Source organism: Hyperolius riggenbachi, chromosome 2 (genome assembly GCF_040937935.1).
Source record: "Hyperolius riggenbachi isolate aHypRig1 chromosome 2, aHypRig1.pri, whole genome shotgun sequence".
Lineage (NCBI taxonomy): Eukaryota > Metazoa > Chordata > Amphibia > Anura > Hyperoliidae > Hyperolius > Hyperolius riggenbachi.
The window spans coordinates 96,683,183-96,705,197 of record NC_090647.1 but is presented as its reverse complement, the minus strand read 5'-3'; the positions used below and the strand labels follow the sequence as shown (position 1 = coordinate 96,705,197).

Genomic DNA, 22,015 nt, shown 5'->3' with positions numbered 1-22,015 from the left:
CCCTGGATGGATGAAAAAGTGCCTTGTATCTCCAGTGTAAGCAGCCTTTGACCAATGACAAAGTGCCATGTATCAGTGTCAGCAGCCCTGGACCGATGCCAATGTGCAGTGTATGCCCAGTGTGAGCAGCCCTGTAGTGTGCGCAGCCTGCAGCCCTGGACGGGTGACAAAGTGCCGTGTATAGCCCATAGCTAAGTGCCATGTATCTACCCAGTGTCAGAAGCCTTGTGGTGATGATCACAGCCTGCAGCCCTGGACAGATGACAAAATGCCGTGCAGGGCATACACTGCGCATGCACAGTCCCACATACAGGGATCGAGCTGCATGCATGCCAACTTTAGCCAGCTCTAACTGTGCCAGCATGGGACAAGTGCTTCCAGTTCACAGGGTTCGACCTGCGAGGTTGTGTCAAGGACTGGGGGTGGGTAAGGGGGGGGGGGGGGGAGTAGGACGCTGTGCATCCCTGCTGGACGGAACTGACACCTGTAGCTAGGTGTTTTTGCACAAGATTTTTCCCAGATATATCCTTTAAGAGCATAAAATGACCTGATGCCAGCCTGGATACTGTAGTCCTCTTCCCTGCCTGTAATTAGCCAGACCTGTGTTTGAGTGACAGGCAGGAGAACCACAACAGGCAGCCAAATCCAGCTGGCAAATCAGTAGCCAGTGATGAGTGAGCAATGTGGGAGACACAGTGCAGGAGCTTCCCTCGGAGTAGGGGGGAGGGGGGTAGAGGAGATAATCGACTGGGAAAGCAGGGAGATCGGAACAGCATACAGGGATACCTTGAGGGATTTAAACCAAAGAAAGGCGTACACTTCACAGCAGAGAGAAAAGCAGGCTCCATATAAGTCAATGCAAGAGGCAGGCAGTCCAGCAGACAAGTGTGCTGATCTTCATCTCCAGCGAGTAGAGCGAGCATCCTGGAGACTATGGTGATGGCCATGCAGCAGCAAGCATGGGATTCCCTGACTCCGCTCAGTGTGGATGGAGAGATAGGAGATAGACGCTGACCTGCTCAGCCCTGCGCCATGCATGGGGGAGCCCTGCTCTGCTCACCCGACTATCTAACCCCGCTGAAGTTTTACTTGGAAGCCAAATAGGATACTTTGTGAACTTCACCTGTGGATGGCAAACTATTCCATCTAACTCACGTAAGTAGCTGATATTTCTGTACATCATATCCTACATCATATACCCCTTGTGTGGCTAATATAAGACCTCCTGATCGGTAACTAGCACATCCTAAAATCATTTATGCTACCGTTATTTTTTTTTCTTCTTTTCTTAAAAAAATGATTTGTGTTCCCTCCCTTCCTTGTTTGGTACACGCAGGTTTGGGATTGGAATAGTGGCATCATTATTGTTATATTATATTTAGGTTCTTCTGTTTTTTGGTTACATTGTTTTATTATTGCATCTGGAAAGATAACGGACTATTTTGGTTCCATAGCGAATAAGGACGATGGCAAGGCTGGGAAAGGCTGCCACCTAGAGGAGGGATCGCAATTCAAGTCACTTCTTTTTTAGTTATTTTCATGGGGATATACAGCTTTCAAAGAAATATTTCTTCAAAATAGCAGCAGACTTCAGCTAATCTCTTATATTGGTAGCTTGTCTGGATATTGAGAAGAGGAACCTGTTACGTTGGAAAAGTATTGTGCTGCAACGAGAAAGGGAAGTCTATTGCATATACAGAGGAATCTATTGTTTATTGTGGTTTCTGTGCTAGCGTGCTTGGGTAGATGGATTGACCACTTCTGATTAATGAAATGTTTTCATATAGGCTGACACTTTTTGCAGCTTCATAGATGATATGAGCTGTTGAGTCTCTCCTAGGAACTAAGGAGTCATTGTGAATAGTACATCTCCCTGTGTAAGTGTTGGTTTTTGAGTTGTTAATTATTATTATTATTTAGTATTTTAATAGCACCGACATCTTCCACAGTATTTATTCTTCTTCTGTCCCTCAGAGGGGTTCTGATCCTTACTATTGTCATATGCCCATCGTAGTCTAGAGCGAGCCAATTTAGGGGGAAGCTAAATAACTTATCCTATGCTTTTGGGAATGTGAGAAGAAACTGGAATGCCCAGAGGAAACCCACACAGACACAGGGAAAACATACAAACTCCTTGCAGATAGTGCACTGGCTGAGATTTGAACTGGGGAGGCAAGTGTGCTTTCCACTATGCCACCGTGCCACCCAGCAGGAAACTCATGCAAACGTGCCAGTACCATGGATGGATATTGTGTGAGTAATGGGAAGTGAACTCAGTTTCCCAGAGCTGCGAGGCAGAAATGCTAGCCATTCATTTACTGTTAGCTCGTGCTGTGGGAATTTGATTTAACGTGTAACTCCACTTATCTATTACATTTAACATCATACATGAGGAAAAGCAACATCATCTACATACTGACCATTTGGCAATGATGTTTGATGCATTTTATGCTTTTTTTCCTTTGGAGGTTTAACATCCAGCATGCATATGAGATTGTTTATAGCCCCCATGGTGTTGCCAGTGCAGGCGGGGGCGGGTCTTGGCAGTGAATGGGGTTCTGTAGTCATAGATTTGAACACGTCTTCAAGGTATGTGTGTTGTCTGCTGTTTTCATAGAGAGATAATATTTACAGTCAAACTTTATTACGCTGACCTTTTATAATTATTATTAGGTAATACTTGGAAACCTTTTTGTTATTTGAAGTGGATATAGCAGTTTACACCATTATTCTCATTTAAATATGCTAGTTGCATGGCTTTCATGCCGATTATTGTTTTTTTACTTCAGTGGATTGAGTAGCACACACCTGGAACAAGCATGCAGCCAGGGAACGTACAACAGAAGTACTGGGTTCAGTTGGGCTGCTGATGGCTGTTAGGATATAAAGTAAATTTGATTACCAGTTTTGTATTAGAGACTTTCTGATGGTTCTTTTGTTGGGGTTTTCAGCGCATCTCCTTGTTGATGGGCTATTCCTTAACGATCTCCTTCTAACTGATGTGTGACCCTAACCTTCCCCTCCGGCATTATGTCCTTCCTGATGTCTAAAGGTGGCCACTGACGGTCCAATTTCTAGCGAAAAATCGTTCGAGTGATCATAAATTGTGATCGGATTGGTTGAAAATAATCTCAGTTGATGAGCACAATCGATTATGAACGAATATAAAAATAGTTGTCCGACTGGATTTTTGTCAAATCAAAATTTGGATTTTCTTTATTGGCTGTGATCGATAGGAAGCAAAGATTGGTTCGTTGATGGTATAGTGAACGATTTTTCTTCCGATCAGAATTTCTGATTGCTCGAAACATTTTTCGCTAGAAATTGGACTATTAGTGGCCACCTTAACACTAACTTTATCTCCTGATGTAATCCACTTCCTGATGCCTAGTACTAACTTACCCACCTCCAAAGTACAGTCCTTGCAGACACCTAAACCTGACCTCCTATCCCGTATTGCTAAGTAGGGTTACACACACTCTATACCAGGATTTTAGGGGAAGCAGTCCCTGTGGTCACCGGGGGGCCAGAGCTGTGGGAGACCCCAACTACTATCCTTCCCTTCCTCCGATACAGGTGATTATACTTCACATCAGGTGTTTTGTTGTGGCCACACTTGTTTTATGACCCTTGTGAGCTGGGCCCCAAGGGGAAGGGTTTGAACATGGGAGGGGGAGGTAGGCACCAAAGATTCACTTGGGGGCCCGATGATTTGTAGTTACATTACTGCCCTATACCCTAACATCAGGGGCGTAGCAAGATGGGTTGCAGAGGTTGCGACCGCATCGGGCCCTTGGGCCAGGAGGGCCCCGGAGGGCCATCCCTCAACTACAGTATTAGCTCTCTATTGGTCCTGTGCTCATAATAATCACTTCTATAGATGCTATGTATAATGGTAATCATTAACAGACTGTCCCCATCCCCTTCTTGCACCTATGACACTGTAGTTGCCATTGGCAGGTTTTGGTGTGCCATATTACTTGTTATGTATAGAGTGCTTGGGGGCCCCATGTAAAACTTGAATCGGGGCCCACAGCTCCTTAGCTACGCCACTGCCTAATATTGACTCCCTCCTAAAATAGCCCTCAATAGCTGCTGAATTGTTTGGGCTCTTAGTAATTCTTGATTATACAATAACTCAGGTGTGATGTCCAAACCTTTGGCTTGCGCCGACAAGTCGCATATAGGGATGGCCCTGCTTAGGAGACCTCGTGGAGAAGCATGTGATCGGTTTGTTCAGCTGATAGATTTGTTAGGTTCTGATTTGCTGGTCCTGATCATGTGTTAAACCAGGCAGTCATCACAGCAAATCAGGACCTTACAAATCTATCAGCCGATCAAACTGATCATGTGCTTCTCCATGAGTTCTCCTAACCAGGGCCATCCCTAGTCGCATATTGTCAACAAAATGCATTGGTGCTATGGCCGTGCCCTCCTTTCCTGGTGCTACAAGTCAGCTGCTTCCTGTAGCCAGGGGAGACAGTGTGGTATCAGAGCACCTGATCTCCATACTCGTTTCAGCCCAGAGAACGAGCACAACAGCCAAGCAAGTAACTTTTGTTAAACGGAAATCCACAATGCTCCTTCCATAGTTCTGATTGACTTTGAAGTGTTTGTGTAGCTAGGCGTAAGTGCACCTGATGTATGTAACTTAGAATTAGGATCTGATCATCACTGATCTCAGTTCTGTGTAAAAATAGAGGTTTTTCACTTCTATTGCTTACATTACAAACACAGCTCATCACTAGACTACCCTTCCTACTTAATGTGTACTGAAGGGCTTATAAACTCTACACAGTGATAATAGGAAGTCTGTTGGGGCAATTTATGACCAGTGAGTAAAAGGGTGTGCATGTTTTTTAAACAGGAATGAGCATGCAGTGTACATTGATTGCTATCAGTTCTCAGCACATAGTAACAGCTTATGTGGTACATGCATGACATGTATGTATCCTAAAGCATACCTGAAGTGATTTGTGGCTCAATGAGATAATTTAAACATAGGTACATATAATACTAGCCCTAGAAAGTCCCTTTTTGTTTTCCAGTATAGCCAGAGTTAAAAACACAAAATTAGAATTGTTATTTATTTATGAGCTTGCTGAAAGCTTGTCAATTCAGTCCTGTTTCCTGAAAAGCAAATAGAGGATACAACAGCTGAGACACTGTGAGATAAGGCCTGTAATGGGGTTTAACTGCAGGAAAGTTCAAAGGGTAATTAGTTCTAAATAGCAACTGTGACAGTCTAAGGCAATCTCAAAAATTAAGCTATTAAAGGAGTTGGGGGCCCCAATGTGAGTGTTGCATGGAGCCCCAAAACCTAACAAGGACAGCTGCAGTGACAGCTGCAGTGTCCGTTCTGCTCCCCTGTGGCCGCGCCGAGTGATGTCACAGGACAGAAGCGCACTTTGCTCCCCCGTGTCTCTAATCAGCGCTGCCGCCGGGATGCAGGAGCAATCGCGCGCCTGTGCTGTGACTTTACTACGCACCCAAGTCACCCAGATAAATGGGACTGACCAGAGGAGAACGATGGGGGATAGAGGGGAATGGGAGGTGCAGTGAGTATTTATTTATGCCCTTTACCCAGTACAGCTTCACTTTTTACCAGAGCCTTTCAGCTCTGGTATCCTTTAGGCTCCCTGCACACTGCAAATCTGTTTTCTGAATCTGATTCCGATTCCGATTCCGTTTCTGATTTTCAATTCCGATTTTGCCTGAATACATTCAACAGAAAAACGGATCAAAAAACGCAGCATGCAGTAAAGATTCAAAATCTGAATTGGAGGTAAAAACCGATTAAAAAGCGGAATCGGAATCGGAAATGCATGCAGTGTGCAAGAGGCCTTAAAAAGAATCTGTACTGTCCGATTTGTACAATAAAATACATATCAATCAAGTCACTGTGAGCTCCGCTTTGCCATTTCCGCCACTTCCCGCCGTGATCCTGGCTTTTAATCACCACTTTTAGGCAGTGTTTACAAACAAAAAACATGGCCGCTAACCAGGGAAGTGATCTTTGTGTGTATATATATCATGTTACAGTATACTACAGGTTTTTATTACATAGTGAACTCCAGTCAGGGATTCTCAGTTTCTCAGCATGGGAAGCTCCCTTCCCCCTCAGACAAGCTGAAATTGAGAGCAGAGAGCTGTCTGTGACTAATAAACAAAGCACACACACAGAGCCTGCAGGGGGTGTGGATGGGGCGTGCATTACTTCTCCCTATCACAGCAGAGGCAGTGCATTCCTCTCTGGCTCGACAAGGCTTGACAAAGAAAAGAAAATTATATATATTACAGAGATAGTGCAACTAGAAAAGGCTTCAGTAGGCCAGACAACATTAGAACAGGTATAGGAACATATAGGATACAAGAAGTAAGGCTGAACATTTTGTTACAGAGTATTTTTAGGATTGCCACTATGCAATGTACATAAAGAAGTGTTCATTACCAGCACAGCACCTATGAAAATCAAACAAGATCGATGGAGGGCCCCTAATAGGCCCCTCTGGTCCAGGGTCCCTGGTGTGGTCACAACCTCTGCACCCTGTATTGCTATGCCACTGTTCTTGATGCTATGAAGCAAACGTTCTTCATGCAATGAAAAATGTCCTGAGATCAATGGACGCTGTTAAGTAGCTATGGGGACTTTTAATTAATTCTGTTAATTTAAACTAATCGGTCATGCAGACAGGATGTGACCTCCCCCTGGGCACATAAACAAGTATGATCAGCTTGCTACAGGTATGGAGAGGATAGGAGATGCTGTGTGGTCAATTAGAAACATGTTGATCGAGTCAGTTCAGTGACTCAATAGTTCAGACACTTCTCTCTGGAAAATGGTACACAGCCAGAGCTATTATTATTATTTTTCATTATTGGATTTATATAGTGCCAACATATTACGCAGCGCTGTACAATAGATAGGATTACAGACAGTAACAGGGGTGACCAACAGCATGATACAGGTAATAAGCAATAGATACAACCAAACAGGTAATATGCAGTAAGATACACAACACAATACAGGTAGTATTACAATGCCAGATCATACACTGGAGTGGTAGTGCCAATAATACAAGATCACATATTCTGGGTAGAGTATACAATCAAATATGATACACAAGGGGAGAAGGCCCTGCCAAAGGCGTACAATCTAAAGGGAGGGGTGGTGACACAAAAGGAGAGGGGGTGCATCGAGAGGTTCTCGACAGAGAGTTAGGGCAGCTTTGAGGTGGCATAGGTCTCCTTGAAGAGATGAGTTTTGAGGGCTTTTTTTTAAGCTGTTTAAGGAGGAGGCAAGCCTGATGGACAGTGGGAGAGAGATCAACAGGATGAGGGCAGCTCTAGTGGAGTCCTGTGAGGAGAGGTAGGAGGCGCCCTAGGGGTACTTGTAGGCTAGTAGTTATACCACTATATTTAAAAAACCCCTATAGGGGCATATATCTAATAAAACAAAAGAGGTATGGATAGATCCTACCTTATAGACTGTTCACTCACGATATATTAAAAAGAATACTTTATTATGGCACTTTTAGATAGACAACGCGTTTCGCGGTAAACACCGCTTCATCAGGTCGAGTGACGTGCCAATAAGGGTGAAGTCCCCGGTCTTAGGCGCCTAAGACCGGGGACTTCACCCTTATTGGCACGTCACTCGACCTGATGAAGCGGTGTTTACCGCGAAACGCGTTGTCTATCTAAAAGTGCCATAATAAAGTATTCTTTTTAATATATCGTGAGTGAACAGTCTATAAGGTAGGATCTATCCATACCTCTTTTGTTTTATTAGATATATGCCCCTATAGGGGTTTTTTAAATATAGTGGTATAACTACTAGCCTACAAGTACCCCTAGGGCGCCTCCTACCTCTCCTCATTGTTCTGTTTCCCTCCACCTTGAGGGTCGATACCCAGGTGGGTATCTTTTTCCAAGGAGTTGCGACCAACTAAGCGAAATCACAAGGCCGAGTGGGGACGGTACTTCCCCACATGCGAATCTACTTGGTTGCATTGTGCAACCCGGCTTTGTGAGTATATTTGAGTATCTTTATACTTACCCTGTTGACCAACGATAATACACCAGATCGGGCTCCCGGTGTCCTCCCGCTCCTTTTTTCTATTTTGTAGTATCCAGCTAGTGGAGTCCTGTAGTTGTGCATTGGAGTGTGAGATGCGTGGGTTTGTGAGTAGGAGGTTGTTGGAGGAGTGACAGGGGCATAGCAATAGGGGTTGCAGAGGTTGCGACCACATCGGGGCCCTTGGGCCAGAGGGGTCACGAAGGGCCCTCCCTCAACTTCAGTATTAGCTCTCTATTGGTCCTGTGCTCATAATAATCACGTTTATAGATACTTTGAATAATGGTAATCATTAACAAGCTGTTCCCCAACCCCTTCTTGCACCTCTGACACTGTGGTTGTCCTTGGCAGGTTTTGGTGCGTCGTATCAATTGTTACGTATAGAGTGCTTGGGGGCAGAGGCGGACATAGGCCCGTGCAGCCGCACAGGGGCCCCATGTCCTGCAGGGCCCATGCAATTGCACCAATTAGGGCCTGATTATCCTCTAGGCTTTTCTCCATGTATTTCTCTCTAAACACACAACACAAACAGTGATAATAACTTGTACCCCAAGTTTAAAATGTGTGCTACATTAATACAGTGCCTATAGAATGTGACCTAGGTTCATGAACTTTTATCTTATCTGCTTTGTTTGGATTCAACCATGATCTGTTATCACCACGCCCACTCACATGGGGCCCTCTTCATTTATTTAACATGGGGCCCTCTTCATTTATTTAGCACAGGGGCCCATCGTTGGCTTTGTCCGCCACTGCTTGGGGGGCTTCATTGTAAAACTTGCATTGGGGCCTACAGCTCCTTAGCTACACCACTGAGGAGTGAAGTGGTTGGCCAGGTATGTCTCTGCTGATCAGGTCAGAGATTTAGGTCGGGCAGGACTTGTGTATAAATTTGTAGGCCAAACATAGGATGTTGAAGCTGATTCTGAAGCTATTTGCGAGAAAACCCTAGAAGTATCACCAGATCCAGCGACAGTCAGCCAGACTGAGCACCTGTCATCTTCTGTCATTGCACACCTTTATGTATGACTTGATGTGTTTGAACTGCCGCAGGTGGGAAATTAATCTCCATAAATGTTTCTTGTGTGCCGTGAATAATTACACCAGGATGCTGTTACCATTTGACATCATTAGTGTCTTATCTACAGGGCTGGAGCATTTATTAATTCAATTACTTTGTTGTCTGGCTTGTATAATGCCTTTCTGTAGGAGAAAGTGCTACATGGATTATAGCTCTCACTTCTCATTCACATTAAGCCGATTAAATAATACGTGTGTGCGTTTATGGCGCTGTGATGAATAGTTATAGCCAACTTCACCCCAGTCTTTTATGCTGTTATTTGCGTCTGCTTATCTGTAATCAAGCAGATGTTGTGAATAGAACATCTCAGAGTATGCTCATTTTTTACTAAAAGCTTGTCAAAATGTTAATTTTTATAGATATTCAGTCTTTTGCATTAATGTTGATCTTCAGCACAGTGTAAATCTTGTGCAAAGGAAGTGTTGGATGTATTTTATTTCTAAGAACAGGGATGCCTTTCAGTGGAGATAATTGGAAAGGGGTGGAGAGTAAGTGCAGGAGCACATAGTGTTATAGTAGTTATCAGGGGCGTAACAATAGACCCTGCAAGGGCTGCAGCCACAGGAGGGGCAGAAGCAGCAGGGCGCCCTGTGGGGGGAGAAGTTTCTTTTCCTTGTCCTGAGAGATCGAAAACTGAGGGCACAGAGTGAAAACAACGTTCTGCTCACTGCACAATTGTTCTAATGACTGCATCTGCTCAACCACTTTGTTGACAAATGCACTTGAAACAAAAAGAAATTTGCACTTTGTTGACAAAGTTTTGTAAACAGTGCCTATTTAGTGCGCAGCAGCAAAGGTCTTGTGTACAATGTCCTGCCCCAGCCTCTCCACCCCCTTCCCAAGTCTTGTGTACTGTAGTGATGCTGGAGAAGACTGCAGAGACAGTTTTGCTCCATCAGAGAAGGTCAGAGTGAGTGTAATAAGATGCGGCTGGGAGCACGCTCATCTCTAAGTTTTCTGTATGCATTTTCTGCACACCATGTGTGTCTGTATGTGTGAAAACATGCACATTTATCACAGAAGCTAATGTAATTGATAGAGAAAATGCATGCAGTGCTTCAGTGCTGTCAGTTTGTATCTGCATGGGGAAAACACATTCAAGTGTGCACTAGCCAATTGAATAACACTGATTTTCAGTTCTCCTGTACAGAAAGCTAGGGGGGGCATCCAAAGTTTCGCAGGGGAGCCCAGTGATTTCTAGTTACGCCCCTGCTAGTTACAGTATAATGAGGGCACTGAGAAGTAAGGCACTTTAGCAAGGTCCGATTTCTGAAAAGGCCACAGAGGCCTAAGTCTTGGGTGGCTGTAACTAAAGGAGGGAGCTCATATGGAAGTGTGAGCTGCATATGGACGAATGGTATCTATGAAAGAGAAAGGTAAGGAAAAATGGGTGCAAAATAGCAATAATAGAATATCAACACTTTTTCTACCATCACGCTCTGTACCCTAATTTTCACTTGAACCCTCCCCATCTATGTGTAACCCTAACCAACCCCCACCCATTCCTTAAACTAACCAACCCCCACTCACCACTATTTTGCACCGGAGTTAGGTTACAGTGTAGCCAAACTCCGGTGAACTACTGCTCCTAGATTGCCGCTGTTCCTACGGCGTTCGGCTACTATGTAGCAGTCAGCAGAACTCTACAGCCACTTTTTTGGCGAGTGTCTCCCACTCCCAAATTTCCAGTTATAGACAGTATTTTTCTACCCTACTATGGGCACCTACGGCGGTACCCAATTTTCCCAGGTGCCACTCATGCCAAAATTCCCATTTCAGGAAGGATGGGGTACAAATGGAAAAGGGAGGTTGCAAGAGGGGAGCTGCTGCCCACAGGAGTTCATGAAAGGGGGGCTGCTGTACATGGATATTACTCATGTTACACATGGAAGAGGGCTTCTATTTGGAATTGAAGGAGGACTGCTGTACTTGGAAGGGATCACTAGAGTATTGGCTTAGGGGTGGAAACAATGAAATCTGGCTTGGCTTTTGTGAAATATGAGGGTTAATTACCGTATTTTTCGGACTATAAGACGCTCCGGACTATAAGACGCACCTAGGTTTAGAGGGCAAAAACCCAGGAAAAAATATATATACTAAACCTGGTGTGCCTATGGTGCAGGGGTGTCTTATAGATGTTCTCCCCACAATCTCCTCCTGTAACCCCCATGGTGTCCTCCTCTTGTCCCTCTTTGTGTTCTCCTCCTGTCCTCTGTGTCCTCTCCTCTCTCCCTTTGTGTCTGCCTCCAGTTACCCTGAGTTTGTCACCTTTCCTTCTCTGTGTCTGGCTCCTGTCCCCCTGTGTCTGTCACCTGTCTGCCTCCTGTCCCCCTGTGTCTGTCAACTGTACCTCTCTAAGTCTGCCTACTGTCCCCCTGTGGCTGACATCTGTCTACCTCCTATGCCTGCCTCCTGTCCATCTGTGTTTGCCCCCTGTGCCTGCCTCCTGTCCATCTGTGTTTGCCCCCTGTGCCTGCCTCCTGTCCATCTGTGTTTGCTCCCTGTCACCCTGTGCCTGCCCCCTGTCCACCTGAGCCTGCCACCTGTCCGGGTTTTCCCCCTGTCCACCTGAGCCTGCCACCTGTCCACCTTTGTTTGCCCACTGCCCATCCTGTGTCTGCCTCCAATCCCCTTCTTTGTCTGGCTCCAGGTGGCCCCTCTTTGTGTTTTGCTCCCATGCCCCTGTGTCCTGCCATCAGCCTGTAGGAAGGAATCAGCGGCAGCCGCTATCACTCACCTAATCCAAAGAGTGCCTGCGGCGATCAGCTGCTGTTCCCTCCTTGCCGCTGGTCTTCTCCGGGTCCCCGATGTCCTCCTCGCCCCCGCACTGCAAAAAAGAAATCAGCGGTGGTAGCCGCAGGCATCACTCACCTCATCCGGCGGCGATCGGCTGCTGTTCCCTCCTTGCCGCTGGTCTTCTCCGGGTCCCCGATGTCCTCCTCGCCCCCGCACTGCAAAAAAGAAATCAGCGGTGGTAGCCGCAGGCATCACTCATTTCCTCAAACAGCGATCGGCTGCTTCTGCCTCTTTCACTCCTTGTCCTTAGCGGCTGGTCGCGTCTGACCAGGAAGTGCTGCCGCTAAGGAGAAGGAGTGAAAGAGGCAGAAGCAGCCGATCGCCGCTGGATGAAATGAGTGATGCCTGCGGCTAACGCCGCTGATTTCTTTTTGCAGTGCGGGGGGTGAGGAGGACATCGGGGACCCGGAGAAGTCCAGCGGCAAGGAGGGAACATCAGCCGATCGCCGCCGGATGAGGTGAGTGATGCCTGCAGCTACCGCCGATGATTTCTTATTGCAGTGCGGGGGCGAGGAGGACATCGGGGACCCGGAGAAGACCAGCGGCAAGGAGGGAACAGCAGCCGATCGCCGCCGGATGAGGTGAGTGATGCCTGCAGCTACCGCCGATGATTTCTTATTGCAGTGCGGGGGCGAGGAGGACATCGGGGACCCGTAGAAGACCAGCGACAAGGAGGGAACAGCAGCTGATCGCCGCAGGCACTCTTTGGATTAGGTGAGTGATAGCGGCTGCCGCTGATTCCTTCCTACAGGCTGACGGCAGGACACAGTGAATACAGAGAATCCCAGAGGTTGCGGCGGGTCGGCGGTTCCTCTCGGCGGGTGATCTGTAGGTCGGGGATTCCCTGTATTCGGACTATAAGACGCAGGGACTTTTTCTTCCAACTTTTGGGGGAGAAAAAGTGCGTCTTATAGTCCGGAAAATACGGTAGCTTCATTTCTACATAGGCGTAAAAATGATACTTCTGTAAGCTATAAGATAAATCATAAAAGTGAGATGGCAGAACTGTAATGTATCAAGAGGATGCAGTTACTTTGTATCAGCGGCCATGAGTCCATCATAGGAAACCAAATGGGAGAACATCTCCTGAAAGACATCCTGGTATCTTCATATGCAGCTGGGAATAACGCATGTACACCTTACTTCTAATACTTGGACTCAATTGTATGAAGTCTTAAGTTGCTGATTACACCCAGAAAATCATATATAAACTTGTACATGTAAGAGATAGCTTTATACCGTTCTGATCTAGTTCTGTACCATGCCTGAAAAAGAAACTTAAAGTTTTCAAAAGCTCGTAAGAAACCTTGTACAGTTAGTCATTAAATGTATTACCAAAACAGTGGTTGGATAGTGTATTGGTTAAAGAGAATCTGTACTGTCCAATTTGTACAACAAAAAACATACCAATCAAGTCACTGTGATCTCCTGGATTCCTCTTTGCCGTTTCCGCCGCTCCCCGCCGCAATCCTGGCTTTTAATCGCCAGTTTTAGGCAGTGTTTACAAACAAAACACATAGCCGCTAACCAGGAAGTGATGTATGTGTATATATATATATATCATGTTACAGTATCCTACAAGTTTTTATTACCAGTGAATTATCTGCACTCCTGTCAGGGATTCTCACAGTTTCTCAGCATGACAAGCTGAAACAGAGAGCAGAGGCCTGTCTGTGAGGGATAAGCAAAGCACACACACAGAGCCTGCAGGGGGCCTGCAGAGGGCATGCATAACTTTTCCCTATCACAGCAGAGGCAGCACATTCCTCTCTGTGTTGACAAAGCCTGACAAAGAAAAGAAGATTAGTTATATTACAGAGACAGTGCAACTAGAAAAGGCTGCAGTAATCCAGAGCACATTAGAACAGGTATAGGAACTTATAGGATAGAAGAAATAAGGCTGAACATTTTGTTACAGAGTCTCTTTAAGGACACAGCCACTGACATAGGAGACCAGGGTCTGAATCTTGGGTCTTTCTATTCAGTAAGCCAGTATCCTATTCAGTAATGAGTTATTGGGCAAGACTCCCTAACACTGCTTACTGAGTGCGCTCTAGTGGCTGCCTCACAAACACTTTGAGTCCGATAGGAGAAAAACAATATAAAAATGTGTTTATCTTTATCTAAACAACTTTTGAAGTTATGTCTTTGGATTTTCACCATGACTAACACCGGGCCACATACAACTGACCTTACTTCTAATGAGTTTCCTGCAATTATTTCCAAACTGACTAGGCGAAATCCTGTGGGAGGCCACTGAGCTGGCACCAGCCTGTCTGTGATCATAACTCATTCCCAAAGATCAGACTAAACATGTTTTATTTCTCATATGTTTCAAAATATGAATCCAGGAGAGAGATATCCCTTGTGATGATTGAATAAACCGTGAGCTTCATGTGGCTGTGAGCTGGGGAATTTCTGCCTCACGAAACAACATACCTAAACAGTAGAAAACAATGTATTTGGAATATACATGCAGTGGCCATGTTTGGATGATGCATTAGTCTCAGAAATGCTGACCCAGCCATCAGGACCAGTTGGTCCACATTGCCTATAATCACTTTAGACTCTCAAAGGCAAGAACTGTTCTCACATTGGGGAGGTTTCTGTAATGCTTTTGGTTACTTAAAGTGTACCAGAGCTGAAATAAATAAAATGTTTTATACATACCTGGGGCTTCCTTCAGCCTGTTCCTGCCCGCAGCTTTGGGAACTGGGTCCCATCACTTACGTTAGTCGGAGCTAGTCTACACAGGAGAAGTGTGCCCTCTACATATCTCTCCAGCAGCTGGGACAAATGGGTTTTAATCCTGTAGCATTGTTCATTTTAAAGCAAAAGTGGATGGAATTGGAGAAATAGCGCTTAATTCACTAAGGCAAATAGCATGCCTTATCAGAGTTAAGGGGCCTTATTGGTGCTTTATCAGAGTTAAGGAGCCTTATCAGAGTTAAGGGGCCTTATCAGAGTAGCATAGCGAGCGCTACAAACAAATGCCTGCTAATTGGCAATGATGAGCTCCACTCATCCTACGCTGAGCACCTGCAGTTCCAATCACTTTAAAGGCGGGGGGCTCCGTGAATAGCCTGCGGGCCGGCGATTGCGGCTCGCAGGCTAAATGTAAACACAAACGGAAATAATCCGCTTTGTTTACATTTGTACAACGCTGCTAACAGTAGCAGCGTTGTACCAGATCAGCGATCCCCGGCCAATCAGCGGCCGGGGATCGCTGTCACATGACAGGCAGGAGCCTGTTAGAGGCTGCACAGGACAGATCCATTCCTGTGCAGCCTCGATCTCTCGGGGAAGGGAGGGAGGAGAGGGAGAGGGGGAATCCTGCGGTGGAGGGGGCTTTGAGGTGCCCCCCCACACGCAGGCAGGAGCGATCAGACCCCCCCAGAACATCATCCCCATAGTGGGGAAAAAAGGGGGGCGATCTGGTCACTCTGCCTGGTGTTTGATCTGTGCTGGGGGCTGTAGAGCCCACCCAGCACAGATCTGCTAAAACAGCGCTGGTCCTTAAGGGGTGGTAAAGGCTGGGTTATCAAGTGGTTAAAGTAAACCAGAGACAAAGAACCCTCATGTATTTTACCATATATACTGTATCAGTGGGAACAGAGAAAATGCCTACCCTGCCTCCTGTTTCATTCTTCTCTACCCAGCCTGCTTCTAATCAGCCCTGATAAAATCCCAGACTGAGCATTCAGTCTGGCTCTGCTCAGGAATCATTATAGCTGAGTCTGTCTTTTCTGATGTCTTTTCAAGCCCAAGCCTGCCCCCTTCTGGCTCTGCAATAATGACTCAGCTATAATGATTCCTGAACAAAGCCAGACTGAATGCTCAGTTGTGGATTTTTTTCAGGCTGCTAACAAGCAGGTTGAGCAGTGAAGAATGAAGCAGAGAGCAGGATAGGTGTTTTCTCTAATGTTCCCGCTAAAATATATGGTAAAATACATGAGGGTGCTTCGTCTCTGGTTCACTTTAACTCTGATAAGGCCCCTTAACTCTGATAAGGCCTCTTAACTCTCATAAGGCACGCTATTTGTCTTAGTGAATCAAGCCCATATAGTATTGTTTCATTTTTTCCTTGTTTCTTCCTATAAAATGCACAAGTATTGCCCACAAAAGGCCTAATTTGTGGCAAAAAACAAGATACAGATCATTTAGACGTGATAAGCAGTGATAAAGTTATGGGCAAATGAATGGGAGGAGCATTGACAGGTGAAAATGGCTCTTGGCGGTGAGGATAAAATAGCCTGTGGGGTGAAGTGGTTAATATTGCAAAATGCAACTCCATGGATATCTCAAAGGGGAAGATAAGCACATAGAGCAAAACAGTAAAGTCAAACATATATATATGCGACACATACACACACATACACACACACACACACACACACACACACTAAAGCATACAACTGTACAATTACTAGTTTACTTATCTTAGCTATCTCATCGCAGAGAATAATCAAAGTACTTCTAGCATGTTCCTTTCTTATATATCAAGTGCATACTTGTATGTACAAATAATGGGGTCCCACTTTGATGGGGGCTGCAAAGAGTCACTACCCCCCCCCCCCCCCTCCTCCTGTGGTGACCCCGCTGTCATGACCCGTTTGACAAAAATAATACAAGTTTTGTTTCCATGTTCCTCCTCCATCCAGCAACCATTCATCACCACTATGGCAACTAACAAACATGTCAAGTTGCCAGCAACACGTGCCCAAGGTGCCCTTGAAGGGCACCCATACATTGCAAAGAGGGAGTATAAGAAGTTGACCCCCATGACACACAGGCTCCCTGCAAGTGCAGGGACTTCTCACTAATAGTTGAGGCAGACCTGAACTCTTGCACAGCACACAATGAAAAGTCTTTATTCCACATATAGTTGCTGACAAAATTCACTTCTCTATGCTTCATATTTGTTTAGGCAGATCAGCTGGTCTATTTAGTTCTTATCAGCAACTGTAAATAGACTGCAGGGTAGCTCCACCTAGCCATCTCTGGCATACAGTAAACACTGGGGCTTAACACTTTTACTGCCATCTGCAACAGTGAAACCAAGTTTTTGGGGGGATTTCCATAAATTGTAATGAACACATTTATTTTCATAAAGGTTATCATGCTGTGGTTAATCTTAATGGCAGTGTGGAAGTTCTGAATTTAGTTCCACTTTAAGCCTCTGATCAAGTACTGACGAAATCAAGAAGAAAGCTTACCACTAAGGTTTAAGTATTTGTCACACTTAATTACTAAAAAACACACGATTGGTTCACACGATGGCCAGGGGCCCCGGACCTCTCTCACTGGCCGGGGCCCCAAGGCCAACATGCAATACCTGGAGGGGAGTGCAGGTGGGCCTGGACCTCTCACACCCAGGCTCTGGACCTCTCACATCCAGAAAACCTTACTTAATTACTACCTAGTTCCAGTGGGTCCCAGCTGGGAAGGCCTTAAAGGGATACTTAAGGCTGATAAAAAAATGACTTTTACACACCCAGGGCTCCCCTCAGCCCTCTGCAGCTGAACGGTGCCCTTGCTGTGTCCCTCCGATGCGCCTGGACTCGCCGGCGGCCACTTCCGGTTTGGCCGTCACCGGCCGACAGGCTGGGAACGCTGCTGATAATCCGCGTTCCCGGCCGCAATAGCATTATAGAGGGCGCTATTGCGGCCAGGAATGCGGCCTGTTGGCCGGTGACGGCCAAACCGGAAGTGGCCGCCGGCGAGACCAGGTGCATCGGAGGGACACGGCGAGGGCACCGTTCAGCTGCAGGGGGCTGAGGGGAGCCCCAGGTGAGTAAAAGTCTTTTTTTTATCAGCCATAAGTATCCCTTTAAGCATGTGCCATCTGTACACCTGCACAGGGCCACCATTCTCAGGGGGCACCACATGGGCACACCGAGGAGGGACCTGGTCACTATGGCTGCACACGTCAGTGCAGCGCAGCAGGTCACAGTGACTCTGTATCCGTGTGCTGTGCCAGCACCTGCATGCGTCACTAGTAAAGGAGGGGGCAGAGGCAGAGGCAAAAATTGGTTGGAAATGTCAGCGAAAGTTAAACATTTGTGTCATATGCACAAGGCGGCTCTGCGGAGTCCGTAATGGACATGGCCATTTAGGCATTTACTGTGCATAAGATACCATATTGACATTGGTGGGAGAAGGTCCCACCAAATGTTTCTCTGCCTAGGGCCGCCAACAGCCTAGAGCCGCACCAGGTCCCAGGTACCATATAATTACATTAATTAGTGTGTTTGAATGTGTGCAGCACCTGTGTATGGAAACTAGAACCACTAGAACTAGATGGTCCAATCTTTTAACCTAGTGATAGCACTATCAGGGAAAGGGGATCACTGTTCCTGCAATCTAAAAAAGGTAGCAAAAGAGTCCTGTGAGCAATGGAGGTCAGTGCATTGTGTTCTTTAACCACCTGAGGACTGCAGTGTTAAACCCCCCTAAAGACCAGGCAATTTTTCAGTTAATTGGCCACTACAGCTTTAAGGCTCGATGCAGGGCCACACAACTCGGCACCCCTCCTTTTCTCCCCACCAACAGAGCTCTCTGTTGGTGGGATCTGATCACTCTTCCAGTGTTTTTTTTTTTTTATAAATATTTTTTTTTTTTTTTACAGTAAATTTACCTATTTATCTTTTTTTCTGTAATCCCTCCCTCCCCCCAGCCAGCCAATCACGGCGATCGGCTGTCATAGGCTTCAACCTATGAGGGCCAATCACTTTCCTGTGTCCCAGGGGGAAAGCGCTGCCTTAGATCGCAGCACTGTACAGCCTAATAGGACGGCGGTTTCACCGTCTAACAGTCTGCGAGCAGCGATCCCCGTCTGGGAGACTGAAGCAGAGATGCACGCGCTAGCCCCATAGAAGGCTGTTCACGCCAATCGGCGTGGAGTGGTCCTGGGGCTGCCGCCGTGTTTACGCCAATTGGCGTGGAGCAGTCGGCTAGAGGTAAAAAAAATACATTAAAAATTAAGGGTTAAATTGTGTTTAACCACTTGTCGACCGCCCACAGCCCATGGGCGGTGGCAAAGTAGTGTGCAGAACGACCGCACACTAGGCGGCGGCTCGTTCTGCACTAGGTGGCCGGGGATCACGCGCTACATGCGCGCGCATCCGCCGGCAATAGGCTCCGCCCAACCGCGACGTCAACCCCCGATCTGCCGCATAGACAGCGTATAATACACTTTGTAATGTATACAACGCTTATTATACAGGCTGCCTCCTGCCCTTTTGGTCCCAGTAACCAAGTACCACCAGGGCAGGTTGCAGCCCCCCTGGTAAGCACACTCACACACTGATCTGCCCCCCCTACATTCTGATCACCCACAGCACCCCTCAGAACCCCCCTGCCCACCCCCCATACCCCTGTTTGCACCCAATCACCCCCCTAATCACCTATAAATCACTCCCGGTCACTATCTTTCAATGCTATTTTTTAGATTAGGTCCTAAACTGCCCCCTGGGGGCTCCTGATCCCCCCCCCCCCCACACCATCAGATCCTCCCCAGACCCCCCCCCCCATGTACTGTATACATCTATTCTCCCCTGTAATCACCCTCTGATCACCTGTCAATCACCCATCAGTCACCCGCTGTCACCCCCTGTCACCACCTGTCACTGCCACCCATCAGATCAGACCCTAACCTGCCCCTTTCGGTCACCCAATTACCTGCCCACAACCTCAGATCACCCGCAGACCTGTCTCAGATCACCTTCATTGTTTACTTCTGTTCTCCCCTCTAATCACCCACTGATCACCCATCAATCACCCCCTGTCACCACCTGTCACTGCTACCCATCAGATCAGACCCTAATCTGCCCCTTGGGCACCCAATCACCCACCCACATCCTCAAATATCCCCCCTACACCCCCTCTGATCAACTCGCCAGTGCATTGCTTGCATATATTCTCCCTTGTAATTATCTACTGATCACCTATCAATCACCCCGTCACCCCCTGTCACCACCTGTCACTGCTACCCATATGCCCAGATCAGACCCTCATCTTCCCCTTGCAGGCACCTAATCACCCGCCCACCCTCGGGTCGCCCTCAGACCCCCCACCTGATCACCTCCCCAGTGCATTGCTTGCATCTATTCCCCCCTCTAATCACACCTTGAGACACTCATCAATCACCTCCTGTCACCCCCTAGCACACCTACCCATCAGATCAGGCTCTAATTTGCCTCGTGTGGGCTCCTGATCACTTAGCCAAACCCTCAGATCTCCCTCAGACCCCCTTCCGACCACCTCCCCAGAGCATTGATTGCATCTATTCTCCCCTCTAATCACCCCCTGAGACACCCATCAATCACCTTCTGTCACCCTAGCACTCCTAGCCATCAGATCAGGCCCTAATCTGCCCCCTGCGGGCTTCCGATCACCCGGCCAAACCCTCACCCGCCCCACCGCAGTGACAGAATTTTTTTTTCTGATCTCTGCTGGTCTCTAGGACTTAATTGTGGCCGAGACCAACCGTTATGCCACACAATACGCGACCACCAATCCAAGAAGCTACCATGCCCAGCCTTTTCGGTGGAAACCACTCCAAGTTTCCAAATGTAACATTTTTGGGGGCCTTTTCCTTAACATGGGTCTAGTCAAAAATAATGTATTGCGGTCTTATTGGTCTACGCACCCAATACATCACATGTCCATGTTCTCTGCTGCCTTGTCCAGGTCACGATTTGAGAACATCCTGCGCTTCCTGCACTTCAGTGTCAATACAACCTGTCATCTAAGAGGCCACCCTGCTTATGACCAGTTCCACAAAATCCGGCCCCTCGTAGACCACCTGTCATCAAAATTTGCAGATGCTTATACCCCTGAACAGGCATTTTGATGCAATTTTTTTATTTTTTTTACACACAATTGTCCATTTACAGAGATATTTCTCCAACCCAGCATGGGTATGTGTAAAAACACACCCCAAAACACATTATACTATTTCTCTAGAGTACAGTGATACCACATGTGTGACACTTTTTTGCAGCCTAGGTGCGCTAAGGTTCCCAATGTCCTATTCACAGGTCAATATGAGGCATTTGGTTTCTAGACTACTCCTCACGGTTTAGGGCCCCTAACATGCCAGGGCAGTGTAGGAACACCACAAGTGACCCCATTTTAGAAAGAAGACACCCCAAGGTATTCTGTTAGGTGTATGTTGAGTTCATAGAAGATTTTATTTTTTGACACAAGTTAGTGGAAAATGATACTTTTTGAAAAAAAAAAACAATAAAAATCAATTTCCGCTAACTTGTGACAAAAAATAAAATCTTCTTTGAACTCACTATACTCCTAGCGGAATACCTTGGGGTGTCTTCTTTCTAAAATGGGGTCACTTGTGGGGTTCCTATACTGCCCTGGCATTTTAGGGGCCCTAAACGTGAGGAGTAGTCTAGAAACCAAATGCCCATGCTGGGTGGGAGAAATCTCTCTGTAAATGGGCAATTGTGTGTGAAAAAAAATAAAAAAAATCTCATTTACAGAGATATTTCTCCCACCCAGCATGAGTATGTGCAAAAATACACCCCAAAACACATTATACTATTTCTCTAGAGTACGGCGATACCACATGTGTGACCAATTTTTGCAGCCTAGGTGCGCTAAGGGGCCCAAAGTCCTATGAGCACCTTTAGGCTTTACAGGGGTGCTTACAATTTAGCACCCCGCAAAATGCCAGGACAGTAAACACACCCCACAAATGACCCCATTTTGGAAAGTAGACACCCCAAAGTATTCAGAGAGGGACATGGTGAGTTCCGTGGCAGATTTAATTTCTTTTTTGTCACAAGTTAGCAGAAATAGTAACTTTTTTGATTTATTTTTTTTGACACAAAGTGTCATTTTCCTCTAACTTGTGACAAAAAATAAAATCTTCTATGAACTCACTATGCCTTTTAGTGAATACTTTGGGATGTCTTCTTTCCAAAATGGGGTCATTTGGGGGGTATTTATACTATCCTGGAATTTTAGCACCTCATGAAACATGACAGGTGCTCAGAAAAGTCAGAGATGATTCAAAATGGGAAAATTCACTTTTGGCACCA

At 46.4% G+C, this 22,015-nt stretch overlaps 1 protein-coding gene across 1 annotated transcript in view; it reads left to right on the top strand.

Moving 5' to 3' along the window:
• The first annotated feature begins 754 nt into the window (after nucleotides 1-754).
• TRPC4 (transient receptor potential cation channel subfamily C member 4) overlaps nucleotides 755-22,015 on the top strand; it is a 345,635-nt gene continuing 324,374 nt past the window's right edge. Inside the window, exon 1 of the mRNA XM_068267093.1 lies at nucleotides 755-1,155. The gene's annotated coding sequence lies outside the window, so the exon portion shown is untranslated. The remainder of the gene's footprint in view (nucleotides 1,156-22,015) is intronic.